Source organism: Rhinoraja longicauda, chromosome 42 (assembly GCF_053455715.1).
Source record: "Rhinoraja longicauda isolate Sanriku21f chromosome 42, sRhiLon1.1, whole genome shotgun sequence".
NCBI classification, from domain to species: domain Eukaryota; kingdom Metazoa; phylum Chordata; class Chondrichthyes; order Rajiformes; family Arhynchobatidae; genus Rhinoraja; species Rhinoraja longicauda.
In genome coordinates this window covers 5247898-5270740 of record NC_135994.1, presented here as the reverse complement: position 1 = coordinate 5270740, position 22843 = coordinate 5247898, and the positions used below count along the sequence as shown (strand labels likewise).

General features: G+C 51.7%; 1 protein-coding gene across 3 annotated transcripts in view; it reads right to left on the bottom strand.

Annotated features, from left to right (window-relative positions):
• LOC144612059 (activin receptor type-1-like) overlaps positions 1–22843 on the bottom strand; it is a 60550-nt gene that overhangs the window by 26361 nt on the left and 11346 nt on the right. The window contains exon 2 of one of the 3 annotated variants that reach the window (XM_078431581.1): positions 10036–10087. The exons of the other annotated variants lie outside the window; for them this stretch is intronic. The gene's annotated coding sequence lies outside the window, so the exon portion shown is untranslated. The remainder of the gene's footprint in view (positions 1–10035; positions 10088–22843) is intronic. 3 annotated transcript variants of the gene reach the window in all.

Here is a 22843-nt window from a genome sequence, read left to right as displayed (position 1 = left end):
GTCGATTAAACTCTGTGCAAAAGGAAATGATCAATTTTACATCTTTAATAGCCAGACGTCGCCTACTCCTGCAGTGGAAATCTCCCAACCCTCCCTCTGTGTCACAGTGGCTCAAAGATGCAGTGCTTTTTCTTCAACTTGTGAAAGTTAAACATACATTGAGGGGATGTACTGATAGATCTTTTCACAAATGGCAACCTTTTTTATCATACGTAACAGATTTGCAGGTTCAGCCGGACTAAGGGCTGGTTTGTTAAGTTCTGTTGTGTGTAGGTGCAGTCTTTATTCTTAATTAGCCAGGGTGGGGTGTGTGACTGATGGTGTGGTTGGATTCTCGGGATTTTGTATTACTATTTTAAAAAATATATTTATATTTCTTTTATGTTTCTGTATATTCTTGTATTTTTCCTTTGTGTATTATTTGAGTGTTTCTTATCAACGTGTGTCTTTTCATCTGTGCGTTGATTTATTTAAAATGTACGTCCGCATGTTCATTGCTATGTCATTTAACTCTGTTCTGAATAAAAATATTTTGCTATTTGTAATTGAGGCAGTGCAGCGTAGGTTCACGAGATTGATCCCCGGGATGGCGGGACTGTCGTATGAGGAAAGATTGGAAAGACTGGGCTTGTATTCACTGGAGTTTAGAAGGACGAGAGGGGATCTAATAGAGACGTATAAAATTATAAAAGGCTAGATGCAGGAAAAATGTTCCCAATGTTGGGCGAGTCCAGAACCAGGGGCCACACTTACACAGTCTAAAAATAAAGGGGAGGCCATTTAAAACTGAGGCGAGAAGGAACTTTTTCACCCAGAGAGTTGTGAATTTGTGGAATTCTCTGCCACAGAGGGCAGTGGAGGCCAAATCACTGGATGGATTTAAGAGAGAGTTAAATCGAGCTCTAGGGGCAAGCGGAATCAAGGGATATGGGGAGAAGGCAGGCACGGGTTACTGATTGTGGACGATCAGCCATGATCACAATGAATGGCGGTGCTGGCTCGAAGGGCCGAATGGCCTCCTCCTGCACCTATTGTCCATGTCTCTACATTTCTATGCTAATAATGAATAAATAAATAAATCCCAGGTGAGGTCGTCAGAAAGAGGTGGATGACTTTCCATGAACTTTGTACAGGAAACAGATGCTTTGTGATTAAGGGGGGGGGGGGGGGGGAGGGGGGAAAGAGATAAGTTGGAACAGGACGTGCTCTGGTCGGGCTTTGCGTGCTAACACCAGCTGCTTCCCAGCCCTTTCCCAGCCCCATTGTTTGACAGCACGGAAGGTCCACACCTTTTGGAAGCCTGCAGCTCGTTGACATTACCAGAGGGCAGCCCAATCTTTCACAGCGTTGAAAATAAAACTGATACGCCGGATTGGGTGACTTGTACGCCTTCCCGATAAGAGGCTGCCAACAGAACAATCGGGAATCAGATAAGGCCTCTCGGCGAGGTTGGGAGCATCGATGTTACTCATGGCTCACGCCTGCTGTTTACACTCGGCCCACTGACTTCCTCACGAGCAGGACCATCGATCCCTCTCCGCCACTCAATCATCGCCATTCCATGAATTTAAAAGAGAGTCAGACAGTGCTCCAGGGGCTAACAAGATCAAGGGATACGGGGAGAAGGCAGGCACGGGTTACTGATTGTGGACGATCAGCCAAGATCACGATGAATGGCGGTGCGTACAGGCTCGAAGGGCCAAGTGGCCTCCTCCTGCACCTATTGTTTATGTTTCTATGTTTCTATCTCTCCCTCCCAGCCCCATTCTCCTGCCTTCTTCCCATAAGGGGCGTGCAGCGTAGGTTCACCAGGTTAATCCCCGGAATGGCGGGACTGTCGTAGGTTGAAAGACTGGAGCGACTAGGCTTGTATACACTGGAATTTAGAAGGATGAGAGGGGATCTTATCGAAACATATAAGATTATTAAGCGGTTGGATAGGTTAGAGGCAGGAAACATGTTCCCAATGTTGGGGGAGTCCAGAACCAGGGGCCACAGTTTAAGAATAAGTGGTAGGCCATTTAGAACGGAGATGAGGAAAAACCTTTTCACTCAGAGAGTTGTGAATCTGTGGAATTCTCTGCCTCAGAAGGCAGTGGAGGCCAATTCTCTGGATACTTTCAAGAGAGAGTTAGATAGAGCTCTTAAGGATAGCGGAGTCAGGGGGTATGGGGAGAGGGCAGGAACGGGGTACTGATTGAGAATGATCAGCCATGATCACATTGAATGGCGGTGCGTACAGGCTCGAATGGCCTATTCCTGCACCTATTGTCTATTGTCTATTGTCTATAACCCATGCTAATCAAAAATCTATCTATCTCTGCCTTAAATATATACACTGACTTAAAAATGGAATACAGAAACAGAGATGTAAAATGCTGAGGCTGTATAAGGCGCTGGTCAGGCCGCATTTGGAGTACTGTGAGCAGTTTTGGGCCCCATATAGACAATAGATAATAGACAATAGGTGCAGGAGTAGGCCATTCAGCCCTTCGAGCCAGCACCGCCATTCAATGCGATCATGGCTGATCACTCTCAATCAGTACCCCGTTCCTGCCTTCTCCCCATACCCCCTCACTCCGCTATCCTTAAGAGCTCTATCCAGCTCTCTCTTGAAAGCATCCAACGAACTGGCCTCCACTGCCTTCTGAGGCAGAGAATTCCACCCCTTCACCACTCTCTGACTGAAAAAGTTCTTCCTCATCTCCGTTCTAAATGGCCTACCCCTTATTCTTAAACTGTGGCCCCTTGTTCTGGACTCCCCCAACATTGGGAACATGTTTCCTGCCTCTAATGTGTCCAATCCCCTAATTATCTTATATGTTTCAATAAGATCCCCCCTCATCCTTCTAAATTCCAGTGTATACATGCCTAATTGCTCCAGCCTTTCAACATACGACAGTCCCGCCATTCCGGGAATTAACCTAGTGAACCTACGCTGCACGCCCTCAATAGCAAGAATATCCTTCCTCAAATTTGGAGACCGAAACTGCACACAGCAGGTGCGGTCTCACCAGGGCCCGGTACAACTGTAGAAGGACCTCTTTGCTCCTATACTCAACTCCTCTTGTTATGAAGGCCAACATTCCATTGGCTTTCTTCATTGCCTGCTGTACCTGCATGCTTCCTTTCAGTGACTGATGCACTAGGACACCCAGATCTCGTTGAACATCCCCTCTTCCTAACTTGACACCATTCAGATAATAATCTGCCTTTCTATTCTTACTTCCAAAGTGAATAACCTCACACTTATCTACATTAAACTGCATCTGCCATGTATCCGCCCACTCACACAACCTGTCCAAGTCACCCTGCAGCCTTATTGCATCTTCCTCACAATTCACACTACCCCCCAGCTTAATATCAACTGCAAGGACGTGCTGGCTCTGGAGAGGGTCCAGAGGAGGTTTACGAGAACGATCCCAGGAATGAGTGGGTTAACATACGATGAGCGTTTGTTGGCACTGGGCCTGTACTCGCTGGAGTTTAGAAGGATGAGGGGGGGCCTCATTGAAACGTACCGAATAGTGAGCGGCCTGGATAGAGTGGATGTGGAGAGGATGTTTCCACTAGTGGGAGAGTCTAGGACCAGAGGGCACAGCCTCAGAATTAAAGGGCGCTCTTTTAGGAAAGAGATGAGGAGGAACTTCTTTAGTCAGAGGCTAGTTAATCTGTGGAATTCATTGCCACAGAGGGCTGTGGAGGTCAAATCAGTGGATAATTTTTACGGCAGAGATTGACAAATTCTTGATTAGTGCGGGTGTCAGGGGTTACGGGGAAAAGGCAGGACCAATGGGATTAGGAGGCAGAGATCAGCCATGATTGAATGGCGGAGTGGACTCGATGGGCCGAATGGCCTAATTCTACCCCTATAACTCGTGAATAGACAATAGATAATAGGTGCAGGAGTAGGCCATTCGGCCCTTCGAGCCAGCACCGCCATTCAATGTGATCATGGCTGATCATTCACAATCAGTACCCCGTTCCTGCCTTCTCCCCACACCCCCTGACTCCGCTATCATTAAGAGCTCTATCTAACTCTCTCTTGAAAGCATCCAGAGAATTGGCCTCCACTGCCTTCTGAGGCAGAGAATTCCACAGATTCACAACTCTCTGACTGAAACAGTTTTTCCTCATCTCCTTGCTAAATGGCCTACCCCTTATTCTTAAACTGTGGCCCCTGGTTCTGGACTCCCCCAACATCGGGAACATGTTTCCTGCCTCTAACGTGTCCAACCCCTTAATAATCTTATATGTTTCTATAAGATCCCTTCTCATCCTTCTAAATTCCAGTGTATACAAGCCTAGTCGCTCCAGTCTTTCAACATATGACAGTCCCGCCATTCCAGGAATTAACCTGGTGAACCTACTACGCTGCACGCCCTCTGTGGAATGTTGCCGACTGGCCCGCTGCAGACTGCAGGAGTACGTGCTGAGGGACGCACTGAAGCTTGGTGCAGCCAACCTCAAGGCTCTGTGGGGGACGACCACAGTCTAGGGTCCCTCCGCTGCTGGACATTGGAGGGCAGGGTGTGGTGGAGAGAGACGCCCCTCACACAGGGGGAGGGAGACCACCCCCCAGTGGCAAAGGGTGGCAGGTATAATGAGGGGGGATCTTATTGAAATATAAGATTATTAAGGGATTGGACACGTTAGAGGCAGGAAACATGTTCCCAATGTTGGGGGAGTCCAGAACCAGGGGCCACAGTTTAAGAATAAGGGGTAGGCCATTTAGAACGGAGATGAGGAAGAACTTTTTCAGTCAGAGAGTTGTGAATCTGTGGAATTCTCTGCCTCAGAAGGCAGTGGAGGCCAGTTCGTTGGATGCTTTCAAGAGAGAGCTGGATAGAGCTCTTAAGGATAGCGGAGTCAGGGGGTATGGGGAGAAGGCAGGAACGGGGTCCTGATTGAGAGTGATCAGCCACGATCACATTGAATGGCGGTGCTGGCTCGAAGGGCCGAACGGCCTCCTCCTGCACCTATTGTCTATTGTCTAACATACGACAGTCCCGCCATCCCGGGAATTAACCTGGTGAACCTACGCTTTTGTGCCTATCCTCGGCCAACCAGCAGCAGCAGTTCCCCGGTTCTCGGCAAGAGGGGAAGGCAGGAGGAGACGGGTCTTGTGACAGGCCGGACGGAGGCGAGAAAAAACAGCAGGCGTGAGACTAAAGGATCGAAGGGCCGCAAATTGTGAAGCCAGAAAAAGGAACGTTCCTAGGCGACTTGAGCTTTGCTTCTGCCAAAGGATTGTTTTCGCAAGGAACGCCACATTGCGCACTCAAAGGATGGTGATTGCAATCAGAAGTCTTTAAATCAAAGGTATCCTGGTTGAGAACCTTCCTTTCGAAACTTGTTTTCATTTCAAGAAGGAAATTGGAAAAACAAAGTCTTCGAGCTCACAAGCGCGTTAAGATCTAACAGACGGCACCACATCACCGGGCTGCCGCGGCTGGTGTCTCCTAGTCTAGACATTTTGTGTGCGTCAATAGACAATAGACAATAGACAATAGACAATAGGTGCAGGAGTAGGCCATTCAGCCCTTCGAGCCAGCACCGCCATTCAATGCGATCATGGCTGATCACTCTCAATCAGTACCCCGTTCCTGCCTTCTCCCCATACCCCCTCACTCCGCTATCCTTAAGAGCTCTATCCAGCTCTCTCTTGAAAGCATTCAGAGAATTGGCCTCCACTGCCTTCTGAGGCAGAGAATTCCACACATTCACCACTCTCTGACTGAAAAAGTTCTTCCTCATCTCCGTTCTAAATGGCCTACCCCTTATTCTTAAACTGTGGCCCCTTGTTCTGGACTCCCCCAACATTGGGAACATGTTTCCTGCCTCTAATGTGTCCAATCCCCTAATTATCTTATATGTTTCAATAAGATCCCCCCTCATCCTTCTAAATTCCAGTGTATACAAGCCTAATTGCTCCAGCCTTTCAACATACGACAGTCCCGCCATTCCGGGAATCAACCTAGTGAACCTACGCTGCACGCCCTCAATAGCAAGAATATCCTTCCTCAAATTTGGAGACCAAAACTGCACACAGTACTCCAGGTGCGGTCTCACAGGGCCCGGTACAACTGTAGAAGGACCTCTTTGCTCCGATACTCAACTCCTCTTGTTACGAAGGCCAACATTCCATTGGCTTTCTTCACTGCCTGCTGTACCTGCATGCTTCCTTTCAGTGACTGATGCACTAGGACACCCAGATCTCGTTGAACATCCCCTCTTCCTTCCACTCTTCACGAAAACCTTGGCACAAACAATCGTCGCTTTCAGCGCACTAGCAGTCTAGGTCAGAGGTACAGCGCGGAAACGGGCTTGACTTGACCAACGAGGGACAAGTTTACATTTTACATTTGGACATTTGTAAACAAGCCAATTAGCCGACAAACCTGCTCGTCTTCGGAGTGCGGGAGGACACCGGAGCGCCCGGAGAAAACCCACGGGGAGAACGTGCAAACTCCGCACGGACGGCGCCTGCGGTCGGGACCGAACCCGGGGTCTCCGGCGCTGGGAGGCAGCGGCTCCACCTACTGGGCCGCCGTGCCAAAGCAGTGGAGTGGTTTCCACGGCAACTCGGAGACTAACTTCAGGACAAAGGATGTGCAGGTTTTCAGCCAGGAAACCGACAAAGTAGTATTTACATTCCCAACGCTAGAACGTCACGGATGGAGAATAGCTCGATTGATGCACACAAGGACATAACAATCGGGAATGGCGGCACTTTGTCTCAGACCGGATGGGGCCAGGCCAAGGAGGTGTTTATTTCCCTGTCGCCAACCCTGCCTTGACACAGTCCCTCTTCGTTCCTCTCCACCTCTCCAGAGATGGCACGCCATGGCTCAACGCTCAAGAGCCGAGTTTTATTTCACTTTAGAGACACAGCGCGGAAACAGGCCCACCGAGTCCGCGCCGACCAGCGATCACCCCGTGCGCTAGCAGTATCCTACACACGCTAGGGGCGCAGCGGTAGAGTTGCTGCCTCACAGCGCCGGAGACCCGGGTTCCATCCCGACTACGGGCGCTGTCTGTACGGAGTTTGCACGTTCTCCCCGTGACCTGCGTGGGTTTTCTCCGGGCGCTCCGGTTTCCTCCCACGCTCCAAAGACGCGCAGGTTTGTAGGTTAATTGGCTTCGGTAAAATTGTAAATTGTCCCTGGTGTGTGTGTGTGCGTAGGATAGTGTTAGTGTGCGGGGATCGCTGGTCGGCGCGGACCCGGTGGGCCGAAGGGCCTGTTTCAGCGCCGCATCTCTAATAAAAACACTCGGGACTGCTTACGATATTTACCGAAGCCAATTAACCTACAAAACCGGACGTCTTTGGAGTGCGGGAGGAAACCGGAGCACCCGGAGAAAACCCACGCAGGTCACGGGGAGAACGTGCAAACTCCGTACAGACAGCTCCCTGGCGCTGTGAGGCAGCAACTCTACCGCTGCGCCACTGTGCTAGTATTTATTCTTTAAACGGACCAATGAAATTCTTAGGTGTTTATTCACAAAATGCTGGAGTAACTCAGCAGGTCAGGCAGCATCTCAGGAGAGAAGGAATGGGTGACGTTTCGGGTCGAGACCCTTCTTCAGTCGAAACCCGAAACGTCGCCCATTCCTTCTCTCCCGAGATGCTGCCTGACCTGCTGAGTTACTCCAGCATTTGGTGAATAAATACCTTCGATTTGTACCAGCGTCTGCAGTTATTTTCTTACACATAATGAAATTCTCAGTATCAGCACCAGAACACGCCTTTGAACACAATACACAACAGAGTACACACAGATAACATGATAAACCAAAATTCAATACATTTAAGAATGAATAAGAACCAGACCATCCATCACCTGTTCACACCACTTTCGTTATCCCACTTTCCCATCCACTCCCGACACACCAGTGGGCAATTAGCTGACAACCCTGCATATCATTGTGGGGCTGAGCCACCCTCAACGACCCCACGCTGATCATCACTGGCTGCCGACGCCCTACTCCCACGGATCTCCGCAGGTATCGCACCCGCCAAGCTTCGCAGAGAGTTCTTCACTCATAGGCTGGTGTGCAACCATGGTGTGCAAGGCCCCATCGGACGCCAAACATCCTTTGCACCATCTCGCCCAGGATTCACGGGCACTGGGACCTCAATGCCTGTCATCTCGTCACCCTTTCTCCCGTCACGCAGCGACCCTCTGTGGCTCCGGTTTCAACATACTAGGAGCATGGAGAACCAGCTGGGAACAGACATCGCCACCTCCTCAATTCACTGTCGCACCGAACACCACGGCCCCACCCGGTTCGGACATGCCCCGCTGAGTGGGTCGCCCTGAACCGGCTCCGCACAGGGGTCGGCCGGTTCAACGCCAACATGCATCGTTGGGGGGTTGCGTCCATCAGCAGCCTGCGTGTGTGGAGCAGACCAGCAAACAGCGCAGCACGGCATGTTAGACTGCACTGTCCTCCGTCCCCCTGGTGGAGGGGTAGACCTCACGGCCCTCGACAACAGCACATTGCACTGGCTACATCGCCTGGAGGGCGTTACATAACTTCTGCTGCCTCAAGCGCAAGTAGAAGAAGAAGATTGTGGGAGGAAACCGGAGCACCCGGAGAAAACCCACGTGGTCGCAGGGAGAACGTGCAAGCACACACACGCACGCACACACACACCTGCACACACACACACGCATGCACACATGCACGCACACGCGCACGCATGCACACATGCACGTAAACACGCACGCACACAAGCATGCACGCACACACATGCACGTGCATACACACACGCACACACACACGCACGCACGCACACACATACACGCACATGCACACACATGCACACACACACACGCACACACGGAAACCGGAGCACCCGGAGAAAACCCACGTGGTCACAGGGAGTACGTGCAATCACACGCGCACACACGCACACACGCACACGCACGTGCACACACACGCACCTGCACACACACACGTACACACACACGCACACACGCACACATGCACGCACACACACACGCACACACACACGCACGTGCACACACACACGCCGTGGTCAGGATGGAACCCGGGTCTCCGGCGCTGTGAGGCAGGGGCTCTACCCGCTGCGCCACCGTGCCCATGCCATCAAGTCAATGGAAGGGCACGAAGGGCCTGTATCTCGAAACGAAACTTTCAACTCTCTCTTGCAATACATGCGCTCAGTATCGAACACAAAAAAGACAGGCCATTCGGCCCATCTGCGGAGGCCTGCAATCATCCGTCCTCCTACCTAGAGCGGGAGACGTCGTTGACGGTGGGTCGGGTTGTCTTGCCTCGTTGCTGCCGCTAACGAACTTGGAGGCATTGATGGTCCTCGCGTGCCAACGCCCGTCGTAGTGCCAAAGGCCTGCCGTTACCGCCAATGCCCGTCGTAGTGCCAAAGGCCTGCCGTTACCGCCAACGCCTGTCGTAGTGCCAAAGGCCTGCCGTTACCGCCAACGCCCGTCGTAGTGCCAAAGGCCTGCCGTTACCGCCAACGCCCGTCGTAGTGCCAAAGGCCTGCCGTTACCGCCAACGCCCGTCGTAGTGCCAAAGGCCTGCCATTACCGCCAACGCCCGTCGTAGTGCCAAAGGCCTGCCGTTACCGCCAACGCCCGTCGTAGTGCCAAAGGCCTGCCGTTACCGCCAACGCCCGTCGTAGTGCCAAAGGCCTGCCGTTACCGCCAACGCCCGTCGTAGTGCCAAAGGCCTGCCGTTACCGCCAACGCCCGTCGTAGTGCCAAAGGCCTGCCGTTACCGCCAACGCCCGTCGTAGTGCCAAAGGCCTGCCGTTACCGCCAACGCCCGTCGTAGTGCCAAAGGCCTGCCGTTACCGCCAACGCCCGTCGTAGTGCCAAAGGCCTGCCGTTACCGCCAACGCCCGTCGTAGTGCCAAAGGCCTGCCGTTACCGCCAACGCCCGTCGTAGTGCCAAAGGCCTGCCGTTACCGCCAACGCCCGTCGTAGTGCCAAAGGCCTGCCGTTACCGCCAACGCCCGTCGTAGTGCCAAAGGCTTGCCGTTACCGCCAGAGTCCGAGGGGCTCCGCCCTTCTTCCCCAGCCTCCTGTGCCGTAACCTGGAGCCGGGGGGGGAACAGGAGACGCGATGATATCAACACAAAATCAAATCAAAACAAGCCTTCCTTCGTACATGGAACATGGACCAGTACCGCACGGGAACAGGCCCTTCGGCCCACAATGTCCGTGCCGAGCACAATGCCAGGATCATCTGCCCTGCCTAAAATAGACACAAGATGCTGGAGTCACTCAGGCAGCATCTCTGGAGAGAATGGTGGGTCTTGTTCAGGCCCTTCTTCAGGTTGAGAGGAGTGGGGGGGGGGGGGGGGGGGGGGGGAGAGGGGAAACGAGAGATGTAGGACACATGAATGGAAGATGTGCAAAAAGCAATGGTAAACAGGGAAAGGTGGAGCCCACAATGGTCCATTGTTGGCTGTGGCTCTGTGGCTATTCCCTGCATATCCACACGCCCAATCTCAAAGCATCTTAAATGCTACGGTCGTACCGGTCTACCACCATGCTTGGCAGCTCATTCCAGGCACCCACCATCTCCGTGTGAAAAAACGTACCCTGCACATCTTCCACAGTCACAGAGTGATACATCGTGGGAGCAGGCCCTTCGGCCCAACTTGCCCACACCGGCCCATCTACACCCGTCCCACCTGCCCGCGTTTGGCCCATACCCCTCCAAACCCGTCCTATCCATGTACCTGTCCAACTGTTTCTTAAGCATTGGGAAATGTCCCAGCCTCAACTACCTCCTCCGGCAGCTCGTTCCATACACCCACCACACTCTGTGTTAAAACGCTTGACCCCCACATTGCAGAGTCATGGAGTCATACAGCGTTGCACGTTCTCCCCGTGACCTGCGTGGGTTTTCTCCGAGATCTTCCGTTTCCACCCACACTCCAAAGACGCGCAGGTTTGTAAGATAAATGGCTTGGTGCAAAGGCAAATTGTCCCTTGTCTGTGTGGGATGGTGTTAGTGTGCGGGGATCGCTGGTCAGCGCGGACACGGTGGGCCGAAGGGCCTCTTTCCACACTGTATCCTTATCTCTAAACTAAACTAAACAATGAGCTTCAATAGAAATAATAATAATAATAATAATAATAATGCATTACATTTGTATAGCGCTTTTCTAAAAACTCAAAGTCGCTTTACAGGGTTTACTAAAACATAGAAAATAAATAGATAAATAAGTAAACGAACAGAAAAAGGAGACAGAAGGTGAGGTGACCTTCAGTGGTTGAAGGCCGTGCTGAACAGGTGAGACTTCAGTGATGTTTTGAATGTGGTGAGTGTGGAGGAGTCTCTGACGGTTTGGGGGTAGTGAGTTCCAGAGGGTGGGAGCAGCGATGGAGAAAGCCCTGGTCCCCCCAGGATCTGAGTTTGGTCCGGATGGGGGGGGACAGGAGATTGGCAGCAGCAGAGCGGAGGGTGCGGGTGGGAGTGTGCCTGTGGAGGAGGTCGGTCAGGTAGGATGGGGCCAGGTTATGGAGGGCTTTGTAGGTCATGAGGAGGATTTTGTACTGGATTCTCTGGGGGATGGGGAGCCAGTGGAGCTTGTAAAGGACGGGGGTGATATGGTCACAGGATCGGGGAGTGGGTGAGTAGACGGGCAGCGGAGTTCGGGAGAAAGACCAAGATGGACTTAATTCATCAAACACATCAAACACATCACCAAGACAGCCTTCTTCCACCTCAAAAACATTGCCCGTCTCCGTCCATCCCTCTCCTCCACAGCTGCAGAAACTCTCATCCACGTCTTCATCACCTCCCGTCTGGACTACTGTAACAGCCTCCTCTATGGCGCACCCCTCAAAAATCATCAGTAAACTTCAATACATTCAAAACTCCGCTGCCCGTCTACTCACCCACACCCCGATCCGTGACCATATCACCCCCGTCCTTTACAAACTCCACTGGCTCCCCATCCCCCCAGAGAATCCAGTACAAAATCCTCCTCATGACCTACAAAGCCCTCCATAACCTGGCCCCATCCTACCTGACCGACCTCCTCCACAGGCACACTCCCACCTGCACCCTCCGCTCTGCTGCTGCCAATCTCCTATCCCCCCACATCCGGACCAAACTCAGATCCTGGGGGGACAGGGCTTTCTCCATCGCTGCTCCCACCCTATGGAACTCACTACCCCAAACCGTTAGAGACTCCTCCACACTCACCACATTCAAAACATCGCTGAAGTCTCATCTGTTCAGTACTTGCCTTCAACCACTGAAGGTCACCTCACCTTCTGTCTCCCTTCTCTGTTCGTTTACTTATTTACTTATTTATCTATTTATTCATTTCCCTATGTTCTCTAAATCTCTGTAAAGCGTCTTTGAGTATATGAAAAGCGCTATATAAATAAAATGCATTATTATTATTATTATTAATTCAGTCTGAAGTGAAACCTGCCTCTTTGCCTGACTATGTTTGCTGCGAATGTTTACAAATACAGGAACACTTTAACCCCCCCCCTCCCACTCCCGGGCTGACCTTCTTGTCCTGGGCCTCCTCCACTGTCAGAGTGAGGCCCAGCGCAAATTGGAGGAACGGCGCCTCATATTTCGCTTGGGCGGCTCACACCCCAGCGGTATGAACGTTGATTGTGTATAGGAAGGAACTGCAGATGCTGGTTTAAACCGAAGATAGACGCAGAATGCTGGATCAGTGGGACTTCAAAAGGGCCTCGACCCGAAAACGTCACCCATTTCCTTCTCTCCAGAGACGCTGCCTGTCCCGCTGAGTTACTCCAGCACTCTGTGTCTGTCTTCGGTATGAATATTGATTTCTCTTTGCTTTCCCTCTCTCTCCATCCCTCCCCCACCCTAGTTCTCCACGTAAGTTCTGATTAATTTTACAGAAGATGTGTCTCGTTTTCACCCTCCCCTCAGCTAACAGCGAACTATTCTACATTTCCTTGACCATCGTCTGCTTTGATCTGCCCCTTTTCACACCTTACCCTTCCATATCAAGTATCCGTACACTGTGGACGGCTCGATTGTAACCATGCGTTGTCTTTCCGCTGACTGGACCGCACGTGACGAAAGCTTTTCACTGTACCTCGGTACACGTGACAATAAACCAAACTGTAACTGTATCTCTAGACTCTCTCTCAATAGACAATAGACAATAGGTGCAGGAGGAGGCCATTCGGCCCTTCGAGCCAGCACCGCATTCAATGTGATCATGGCTGATCATTCTCAATCAGTACCCCGTTCCTGCCTTCTCCCCATAACCCCTGACTATCATTAAGAGCTCTATCTAACTCTCTCTTGAAAGAATCCAGAGAATTGACCTCCACTGCCTTCTGAGGCAGAGAATTCCACAGCTTCACAACTCTGAGTGAAATAGTTTTTCCTCGTCTCCGTTCTAAATGGCCTACCCCTTATTCTTAAACTGTGGCCCCTGGTTCTGGACTCCCCCAATAATCTTATACGTTTCGATAAGATCCCCTCTCATCCTTCTAAATTCCAGTGTATACAAGCCTAGTCGCTCCAGTCTTTCAACGTACGACAGTCCCGCCATTCCGGGAATTAACCTGGTGAACCTACGCTGCACGCCCTCAATAGCAAGAATGTCCTTCCTCAAATTTGGAGACCAAAACTGCACACAGTACTCCAGGTGCGGTCTCACCAGGGCCCGGTACAACTGCAGAAGGACCTCTTTGCTCCTATACTCAACTCCTCTTGTTATGAAGGCCAACATTCCATTGGCTTTCTTCACTGCCTGCTGTACCTGCATGCTTCCTTTCAGTGACTGATGCACTAGGACACCCAGATCTCGTTGTACGTCCCCTGTCATCGGATGGAGACCCCTGTTCAGACCCTAGAGTCAGAGGAGTCTAGAGATACAGACAGTTTGGTTTATTGTCCTTCTCTCCAGAGAAGCTGCCTGTCCCCGCTGAGTTACTCCAGCATTTTGCGCGTGTCTTGTAGTCTAACTCCACGCTCGATCGCCGTTGATTCTGCATGCTCTCGCCTAATCCTTTCCCCAATTTTTCCGCCCCCGCACACTCCCACCACTACACATCCTCCCGCTGCTAATACAGGAAGAGAGATGTGACCCTGGGACAACCCTGGTGGAATTTCAGGACGACAGACAGGACGTTTAATCCAAATGCGTTTAACCTCTCTGATAATCCGAACGTAGACTGTAAAGAGGGTTGGAAAATTAAAAGCTTCAGAGCTCCTTACCGCTAGCCTTGGCTGCTGGGGTTTAGTTCAGAGATACAGTGTGCAAACAGGCCCTTCGGCCCCACCGAGTCCATGCCGAGTTACTCCAGCACTCTGTGAAACGTCACCTATCCATGTTCTCCACAGATGCTGCCTGACCCGCTGAGTTACTCCAGCACTCTGTGAAACGTCACCTATCCATGTTCCCCCACAGATGCTGCCTGACCCGCTGAGTTACTCCAGCACTCTGTGAAACGTCCACCTATCCATGTTCTCCACAGATGCTGCCTTGACCCGCTGAGTTTACTCCAGCACTCTGTGAAACGTCACCTATCCATGTTCCCCCAGAGATACAGCCTGACCCGTTGAGTTACTCCAGCACTTTGTGTCTATCTTTGGTGTAAGCCAGCATCTGCAGTTCTTTATTTTAGTTTAGTTTAGAGATACAGCGCGGAAACAGGCCCTTCGGCCCACCGGGTCTGCGCCAACCAGTGATCCCCGCACACTAACACTATCCTACACCCACTGGGGACAATTTACAATTTTAACCCAAGCCAATTAACCTACAAACCTGTACGTCTTTGGAGTGTGGGAGGAAACCGGAGCACCCGGAGAAAACCCACGCAGGTCACGGGGAGAACGTGCAAACTCCGTACAGACAGCGCCCGTAGTCGGGATGGAACCCGGGTCTCCGGCGCTGCAAGTGCTGTAAGGCGGCAACTCTACCGCTGCGCCACCGTGACCGCCCCGAGATTACTGCCTCCAATATATTGGTGTTCCATCGCTGCTTGCCCCGCATCCTACCCGGCCCACTGGCGCCAGGTATACCCGCTGTGGCACGTGCAACCCTCTCGTGGCATTCAAAGCATTGAAGACGTCACGGTTTGCAGCAGAGTTGCTGCCTCGCAGCGCCGGAGACCCGGGGTCCATCCCGACCACGGGCGCTGTCTGTACGGAGTTTGCACGTTCTCCCCGCGACCTGCGTGGGCTTTCTCCGTGGGGTGCTCCGGTTTCCCTCCCACACTCCAAGGACGTGCGGGTTTGTGGGTTAATTGGCTTGGTATAAATGTAAAAATTGCTCCTGGTGTGTCTAGGCTGGTTTTTGTGCGCGGGGATCACGGGTCGGTGCAGACCCGGTGGGCCGAAGGGTGTGTTTCCGCGCTGTGTCGCTAAACTAAACCAAACGAAACTTTTGTAAGCAACACATTTAGTGTGATCATCAATGCTGCCCAAGTAAACAAGACAAGACTGGATGCATTGCATTGAAACTTCAGCGTACGCTCAGTTTAGACTGGACCAAGTGGACCCGTTGGGCCCAAACCTCTCCTGCATTGGTGCAGCACCCTCTCCTCCCCCCTCCTCTCCTCCCCCCTTCTCTCCTCCCCCCTCTCTCCTCCCCACCTCCTCCTCCCCCTCTCTCCTCCCCCTCTCTCCTCCCCCCCTCCTCCTCCTCCCCTCTCTCCTCCCCCCTCCTCCTCCTCCTACCCTCTCTCCCCCCCCTCTCTCCTCCCCCCCTCCTCCTCCTCCTCCCCTCTCTCTCCTCCCCCCTCTCTCTCCCCCCCCTCTCTCCTCCCCCCTCCTCCCCTCTCTCTCCTCCCCCCCTCTCTCCTCCCCCTCCCACCTCCCCCCCCACTCCTCCACCCTCTCTCTTCCCCCCTCTCCCACCCTCCCCCTCCCTCCCTAGGAGGTCAATTTAAACTTTAAAATGTGAATAACTTTAAAAATATAACACCGATTTCAATGAAACCTTCCATCAGCACCAAAGGGACGCCGGTGAGCAAGGTGGGCCTAAAATTATCGCGCTATCGTGTACCGTTTCGGCTGGATTTCAGGAGCAAACAAACAAACAAACAAACAAACGAGAGTTTTAGTATATAGATGAGAGGTACAGGACAGAAACGTCAGAGACCCAGGAGAAGGTGCATGTTTTTAGATTTTAGATTTAGAGATACAGCGCGGAAACAGGCCCTTCGGCCCACCGGGTCCGCGCCGCCCAGCGATCCCCGCACACTAACACCATCCTACACCCACTAGGGACAATTTTTACATTCACCCAGTCGATTAACCTACAAACCTGCACGTCTTTGGAGTGTGGGAGGAAACCGAAGCACCCGGAGAAAACCCACGCAGGTCGCGGGGAGAACGTGCAAACTCCGTACAGACGGCGCCCGTAGTCGGGATCGAACCTGAGTCTCAGGCGCTGCATTCGCTGTAAGGCAGCAACTCTACCGCTGCGCCACCTGTAGGCCTGAAGTGGACTGGAATGAGAAGCAAGTCCTTTAGGGGGCTTCTTATCTTAAGGTCACCTATAGGGAAGATCTTGGTGCATGTGATAATAATGAACCTAGGCCTCGCCTTGCCATGAGGTAGTGGTCAGGCAAAGGAAAGTCGATGCATGCACCTGCCAGTGCTGAGTAATGTAAATGAAGCAATGCAGTCTCTTGGTGTCTTGTGCACGTGTCTCCTGCATGCGCTGGCGCAGCGGGTAGAGTTGCCGCCTCACGGCGCCAGAGACCCGGGTTCCATCCCGACTACGGGCGCCGTCTGCACGGAGTTTGCACGTTCTCCCCGTGACCCGCGTGGGTTTTCCCCGAGATCTTTGGTCTCCTCCCACGCTCCAAAGACGTGCAGGTTTCTAGGTTCATTGGCCTGGTTATAAATGTGAAAATTGTCCCTAGTGTGTGTGTGGGGTAGTGTCAGTGTGCGGGGATCGCTGGTCGGCGCAGACTCGGTGGGCCGAAGGGCCTGTTTCCGCGCTGTACCTCTAAACGAAAAGACAATCGGACGTCTGATCAAAGGGGAACTGGAAGCCTGTGACAGGGACTTGTGTACTAAGATGGAGCATGTGAATGTGTGTCAAAAATAGTTCATTTCCTCAAATTAGTCATATCTCTTCTCGTGAGTTAGAGGGGGGGGCAGGAGGGGGGGGAGGAACAGAGAACGGGATAGTGACATTTCACATACTGAATAGAATCAATTAACCCATCGGTTTAAAATATACCCCTCCAATCACTTCAAAGTTCTTCGCCATTCGTATCACTGAGGGGAAAAAGCAGGTCCCTTTACCTCCCCCCTCGACTCCATCCAAGGACCCAAACAGTCTTTCCAAGCGAGGCAGAGGTTCACCTGCACCTCCTCCAACCTCATCTACTGTATCCGCTGTTCCAGACGACAACTTCTCTACATCGGTGAGACCAAGCACAGGCTCGGCGATCGTTTTCGCTCAGCACCTTCGCTCAGTCCGCCTTAACCAACCTGATCTCCCGGTGGCTCAGCACTTCAATTCCCCCCTCCCACTCCCAGTCTGACCTTTCTGTCCTGGGCCTCCTCCATTGTCAGAGTGAGGCCCAGCGCAAATTGGAGGAACAGCACCTCATATTTCGCTTGGGCAGCTTACACCCCAGCAGTACGATCATTGACTTCTCTAACTTCAGATAGCTCCTCTGTCCCTCACTTTCCCTTCCCCCTTCCCAGTTCTCCCACTAGTCTTCCTGTCTCCTACTACATCCTATCTTTGTCCCGCCCCCTCCCCTGACGTCAGTCCGAAGAAGGGTCTCGACCTGAAACGTCACCTATCCATGTTCTCCACAGATGCTGCCTGACCCGTTGAGTTACTCCAGCACTCTGTGAAACGTCACCTATCCATGTTCTCCACAGATGCTGCCTGACCCGCTGAGTTACTCCAGCACTCTGTGAAACGTCACCTATCCATGTTCTCCACAGATGCTGCCTGACCCGCTGAGTTACTCCAGCACTCTGTGAAACGTCACCTATCCATGTTCTCCACAGATGCTGCCTGACCCGCTGAGTTACTCCAGCACTCTGTGAAACGTCACCTATCAATGTTCTCCACAGATGCTGCCTGACCCGCTGAGTTACTCCAGCACTCTGTGAAACGTCACCTATCCATGTTCTCCACAGATGCTGCCTGACCCGCTGAGTTACTCCAGCACTCTGTGAAACGTCACCTATCCATGTTCTCCACAGATGCTGCCTGACCCGCTGAGTTACTCCAGCACTCTGTGAAACGTCACCTATCAATGTTCTCCACAGATGCTGCCTGACCCGCTGAGTTACTCCAGCACTCTGTGAAACGTCACCTATCCATGTTCTCCACAGATGCTGCCTGACCCGCTGAGTTACTCCAGCACTCTGTGAAACGTCACCTATCCATGTTCCCCTCAGATGCTGCCTGACCCGCTGAGTTACTCCAGCACTCTGCGTCTACCTACTGATTTTGGATGATCAGCCATGATCATATTGAAAGGCGGTGCTGGCGTAAAGGGCCGAATGGCCTCCTCCTGCACCTATGTTTCTGTTATCCTCAGGTGCTCTCTAGATACATTATTCTGTGCCTGCAAGATGGAACCCAAGTGCAGCGGGTAGTGCCCGGTTCGATCCTGACCTCTGGTGGAAGTTTATGCACGTCCTCCCTGCGACCGCGTTGGTTTTCCTCCGGGTGCTCCGGTTTTCCTCCCCACATCCCAAAGACTTGCGGGCTTGACGGTTAACTGGCCCTCTGTAAATTGCCCCCCTTGTGTGTAGGGAGTGGATGAGAAAGTGGGATAACGTGCGACTGGTAGAAACAGGTGGTCGCTGGTCTCGGTGGCTGGAGAGCCGGTTTCCACGCTGTCCAAACGAAAGCAAGTGAAATGAAGGAAACACTCCGTCACTCAAATGGTAGTGGGGAATATGGGACATTTCCAAATGTCAGTGGTCCTGGACTCTCCCGCTAGTGGAAACATCCTCTCCACATCCACTCTATCCAGGCCCCTCATCAATAGACAACAGGTGCAGGAGGAGGCCTTTCGGCCCTTCGAGCCAGCACCGCCATTCAATGTGATCGTGGCTGATCATTCTCAATCTGTACCCCGTTCCTGCCTTCTCCCCATACCCCCATACTCACTAGAGACAGTAATCCGTCATTACCTCTGCCCCAGGAAGGTGGTGTAGATGGAGGGAAGGAGGAAGAGATAGACAATGGACAACAGGTGCAGGAGGAGGCCTTTCGGCCCTTCAAGCCAGCACCGCCATTCAATGTGATCATGGCTGATCATTCACAATCAGTACCCCGTTCCTGCCTTCTCCCCATACCCCCTGACTCCGCTATCCTTAAGAGCTCTATCCAGCTCTCTCTTGAAAGCATCCAGAGAATTGGCCTCCGCTGCCTTCTGAGGCAGAGAATTCCACAGATTCACAACTCTCTGACTGAAAAAGTTTTTCTCTGTTCTAAATGGCCTACCCCTTATTCTTAAATTGTGGCCCCTGGTTCTGGACTCCCCCAACATTGGGAACATGTTTCCTGCCTCTAACGTGTCCAATCCCTTAATGATCTTATATGTTTCAATAAGATCCCCTCTCATCCTCGTCCTTCTAAACTCCAGCGAGTACAGGCCCAGTGCCATGAAATGCTCATCGTATGTTAACCCACTCATTCATCGCCAACAGTGAACAGTCGGCAGTGAACAGGTTAAGGCTTAAAGATATGCTGTCGTGGGTTAAAATGAAACAATGGACTGATAATATCTCGTGTGTTGAGCGCTTAATTGTGGGAAATGTTGTGTTTGGATATGAACAGTGCAGGAGAACAGAGTATTTGCAGATAACAGAAAAAATGATTAGTCGTGGTAAAGTTAATGCTTGTTCAGAATTAAGCTTAAGTTCAATGTGAGTCAACCCAAGGCTGCTTCCAGAAGATTCTTCCAGATTGATCAGTCTGAAGAAGGGTCTCGACCCGAAACGCCACCCATTCCTTCTCTCCCGAGATGCTGCCTGTCCCGCTGAGTTACTCCAGAAGATTCTTATTCCATGAGACAGATTCTCGATCAGTACGGCTGTCAGGGGTTATGGGGAGAAGGCAGGAGAATGGGGTTAGGAGGGAGAGAGAGATCGGTCAGCCATGTTTGAATGGCGGAGTAGATGTGATGGGCCGAATGGCCTAATTCTGCTACTATCACTTACTAGACCAAGTGGACCTGTTGAGCCCAAACCTCTCCTGCATTGGTGCAGCACCCTCTCCTCGCACCCTCCCTCCCCCTCCCCCCCCCCCCTCAACCCCCCTTATCCTTCCCCGTACCCTCCTGCCCCCCTCCTCCCCTCCCTCCATCCCCCTCCGTCCCTCCCTAGGGAGAGGAGTCAATCCCAGTCAACCCCACCACAGAAGGGGGAGGCGTTGTAAAGATTTATAGCCACAGGGAAGAAATATCACCCCCGCCATCTTCAGGAAAGAGTCCTCTTTCTCGAAATGCACGCCAAAGATACTACAGGAGCAAGATAGACCACTCGACCCTAACAACCAAAGATACTAGAGGAGCAAGATAGACCACTCGACCCTAACAACCAAAGATACTAGAGGAGCAAGATAGACCACTCGACCCTAACAACCAAAGATACTAGAGGAGCAAGATAGACCACTCGACCCTAACAACCAAAGATACTAGAGGAGCAAGATAGACCACTCGACCCTAACAACCAAAGATACTAGAGGAGCAAGATGGACCACTCGACCCTAACAACCAAAGATACTAGAGGAGCAAGATAGACCACTCGACCCTAACAACCAAAGATACTAGAGGAGCAAGATGGACCACTCTACCCTAAAAACCGTAGTACGTCACGGCGGCCATTTTAGTGGGCAGAAACTTGCAGAAACATTTTAAAAGAAAAATAACAAAAATCTGTGAATTGATAGAAGAGATATATTCTGCATTTTAATGGTATCATCACACATACTGTTCCCCCAAAACACTGATTACACTGCGAGAGGCGGGTTTTGCCTACTAAAATGGTGGACGTTATGCTCCTTTGCGTACTACACTTCAGTATAGGCGATTTTGACGGACTGGTCCATCTTGCTCCTCTAGTATCTATGGTTGTTAGGGTCGAGTGGTCCATCTTGCTCCTCTAGTATCTATGGTTGTTAGGGTCGAGTGGTCCATCTTGCTCCTATAGTATCTATGGTTGTTAGGGTCGACTGGTCCATCTTACTCCTCTGTATCTTTGGTTGCCTACTAAAATGGCGGACGTTACGCTCCTTTGCGTACTACACTTCAGTATAGGCGATTTCGACGGAGTGGTCCATCTTGCTCCTCTAGTATCTTTGGTTGTTAGGGTCGAGTGGTCCATCTTGCTCCTCTAGTATCTTTGGTTGCTTACTAAAATGGCGGACGTTACGCTCCTTTGCGTATTACACCTCAGTATAGGCGATTTCAACGGAGTGGTCCATCTTGCTCCTCTAGTGTTTTTGGTTGTTCGGATCGAGTGGTCCATCTTGCTCCTCTAGTATCTTTGCTGTACTCCCAGGTTTATAAGGGCAAGGATCAGATGAATTAGTCCAATAACCATTTATCGGATCCATCTGTGGCTTGTTTGCCTTCAGCCAGGATCAGAGCAAACCTTAAAGGGGACATGTTACCACATACTGTGCACAGATACAATCCAGTCAAAGTCAGGTCCAACAGGTAGAGCAAAGGGGAAGATACAGAGTGCAGAATCTAGTTCTCAGCATTGTAGCGCACCGGTTTCAGAGACAAAGTCCAATGTCCACAATGGGGTAGAGGTGAATCGGACAGTTGCCTAGCTTATGGAAGGGCCGTTCAAAAGCCTGATAACAGAGGGGAAGAAGTTGTTTCTGAGTCTGGTGGTGCGCGCTTTCAAGCTTCCGTACTTTCTGCCGGGCGGGAGCGGGGAGAAGAGGGAATGGCCGGGGTGGGACAGGGACAAGTCTTTGATTGTGTCGGCTGCTTTTCTTCATTTCTGGGAAGATGTAAGTGTTAGCTTGAAGCTGCTAAGTTTGTTTCTTCAAGCGAGCATAAAGAAAGTTCATTCGTTCATTCGTTCCAGGAGCAGAAAAGGGCCTTTCGGCAAATCAAGTCTACTCCGCCATTCAATCGTGGCTGATCGATCTCTCCCTCTGAACCCCAATCTTCTGTTTTCTCCCCATAACCCCTGACATCCGTACTAATCAAGAATATGTCAACCTATCACTGACTTGCCGTCTGTGGCAATGAATTCCACAGATTCACCACCCTCTGACTAAAGAAATTCCTCCTCATCTCCTACCTAAAGGAACGTCCTTTAATTCTGAGGCTGTGCCCTCTGGTCCTAGACTCTCCCACTAGTGGAAACATCCTCTCCACATCCACTCTATCCGGGCCTTTCACGGTTCTGTACGTTTCAATGAGGCCCCCCCCCCCCCCCCTCATCCTTCTAAACTCCAGCGAGTGCAGGCCCAGTGCCGACAAACGTTCATCATACGTTAACCCACTCACTCCTGGGATTATTCTCGTAAACCTCCTCTGGACCCTCTCCAGAGCCAGCACGTCCTTCCTCAGCCTGATAGTCTCGTCTCTCTACTGTGCCCAAAGCTTCCCATCATTGACACCAACTTTCCATCCACCACGGCTGCTGGTGGGTCCTTTGTACAGATCTCAGTGACGAGGGATGGTTTAGCTTAGTTTTAGTTTGGAGATACAGCGTGGAAACAGGCCCTTCGGCCCATCGAGTCCACACCCACCAGCGATCACCCGGACACCCTAGTTCTATGTTATCCCACTTTCTCATCCACTCCTCGGGTTGCCAACTTCCTCACTCCCAAATAAGGGACAAGGTGACCTCACTCAGCCAGCGGCCACAT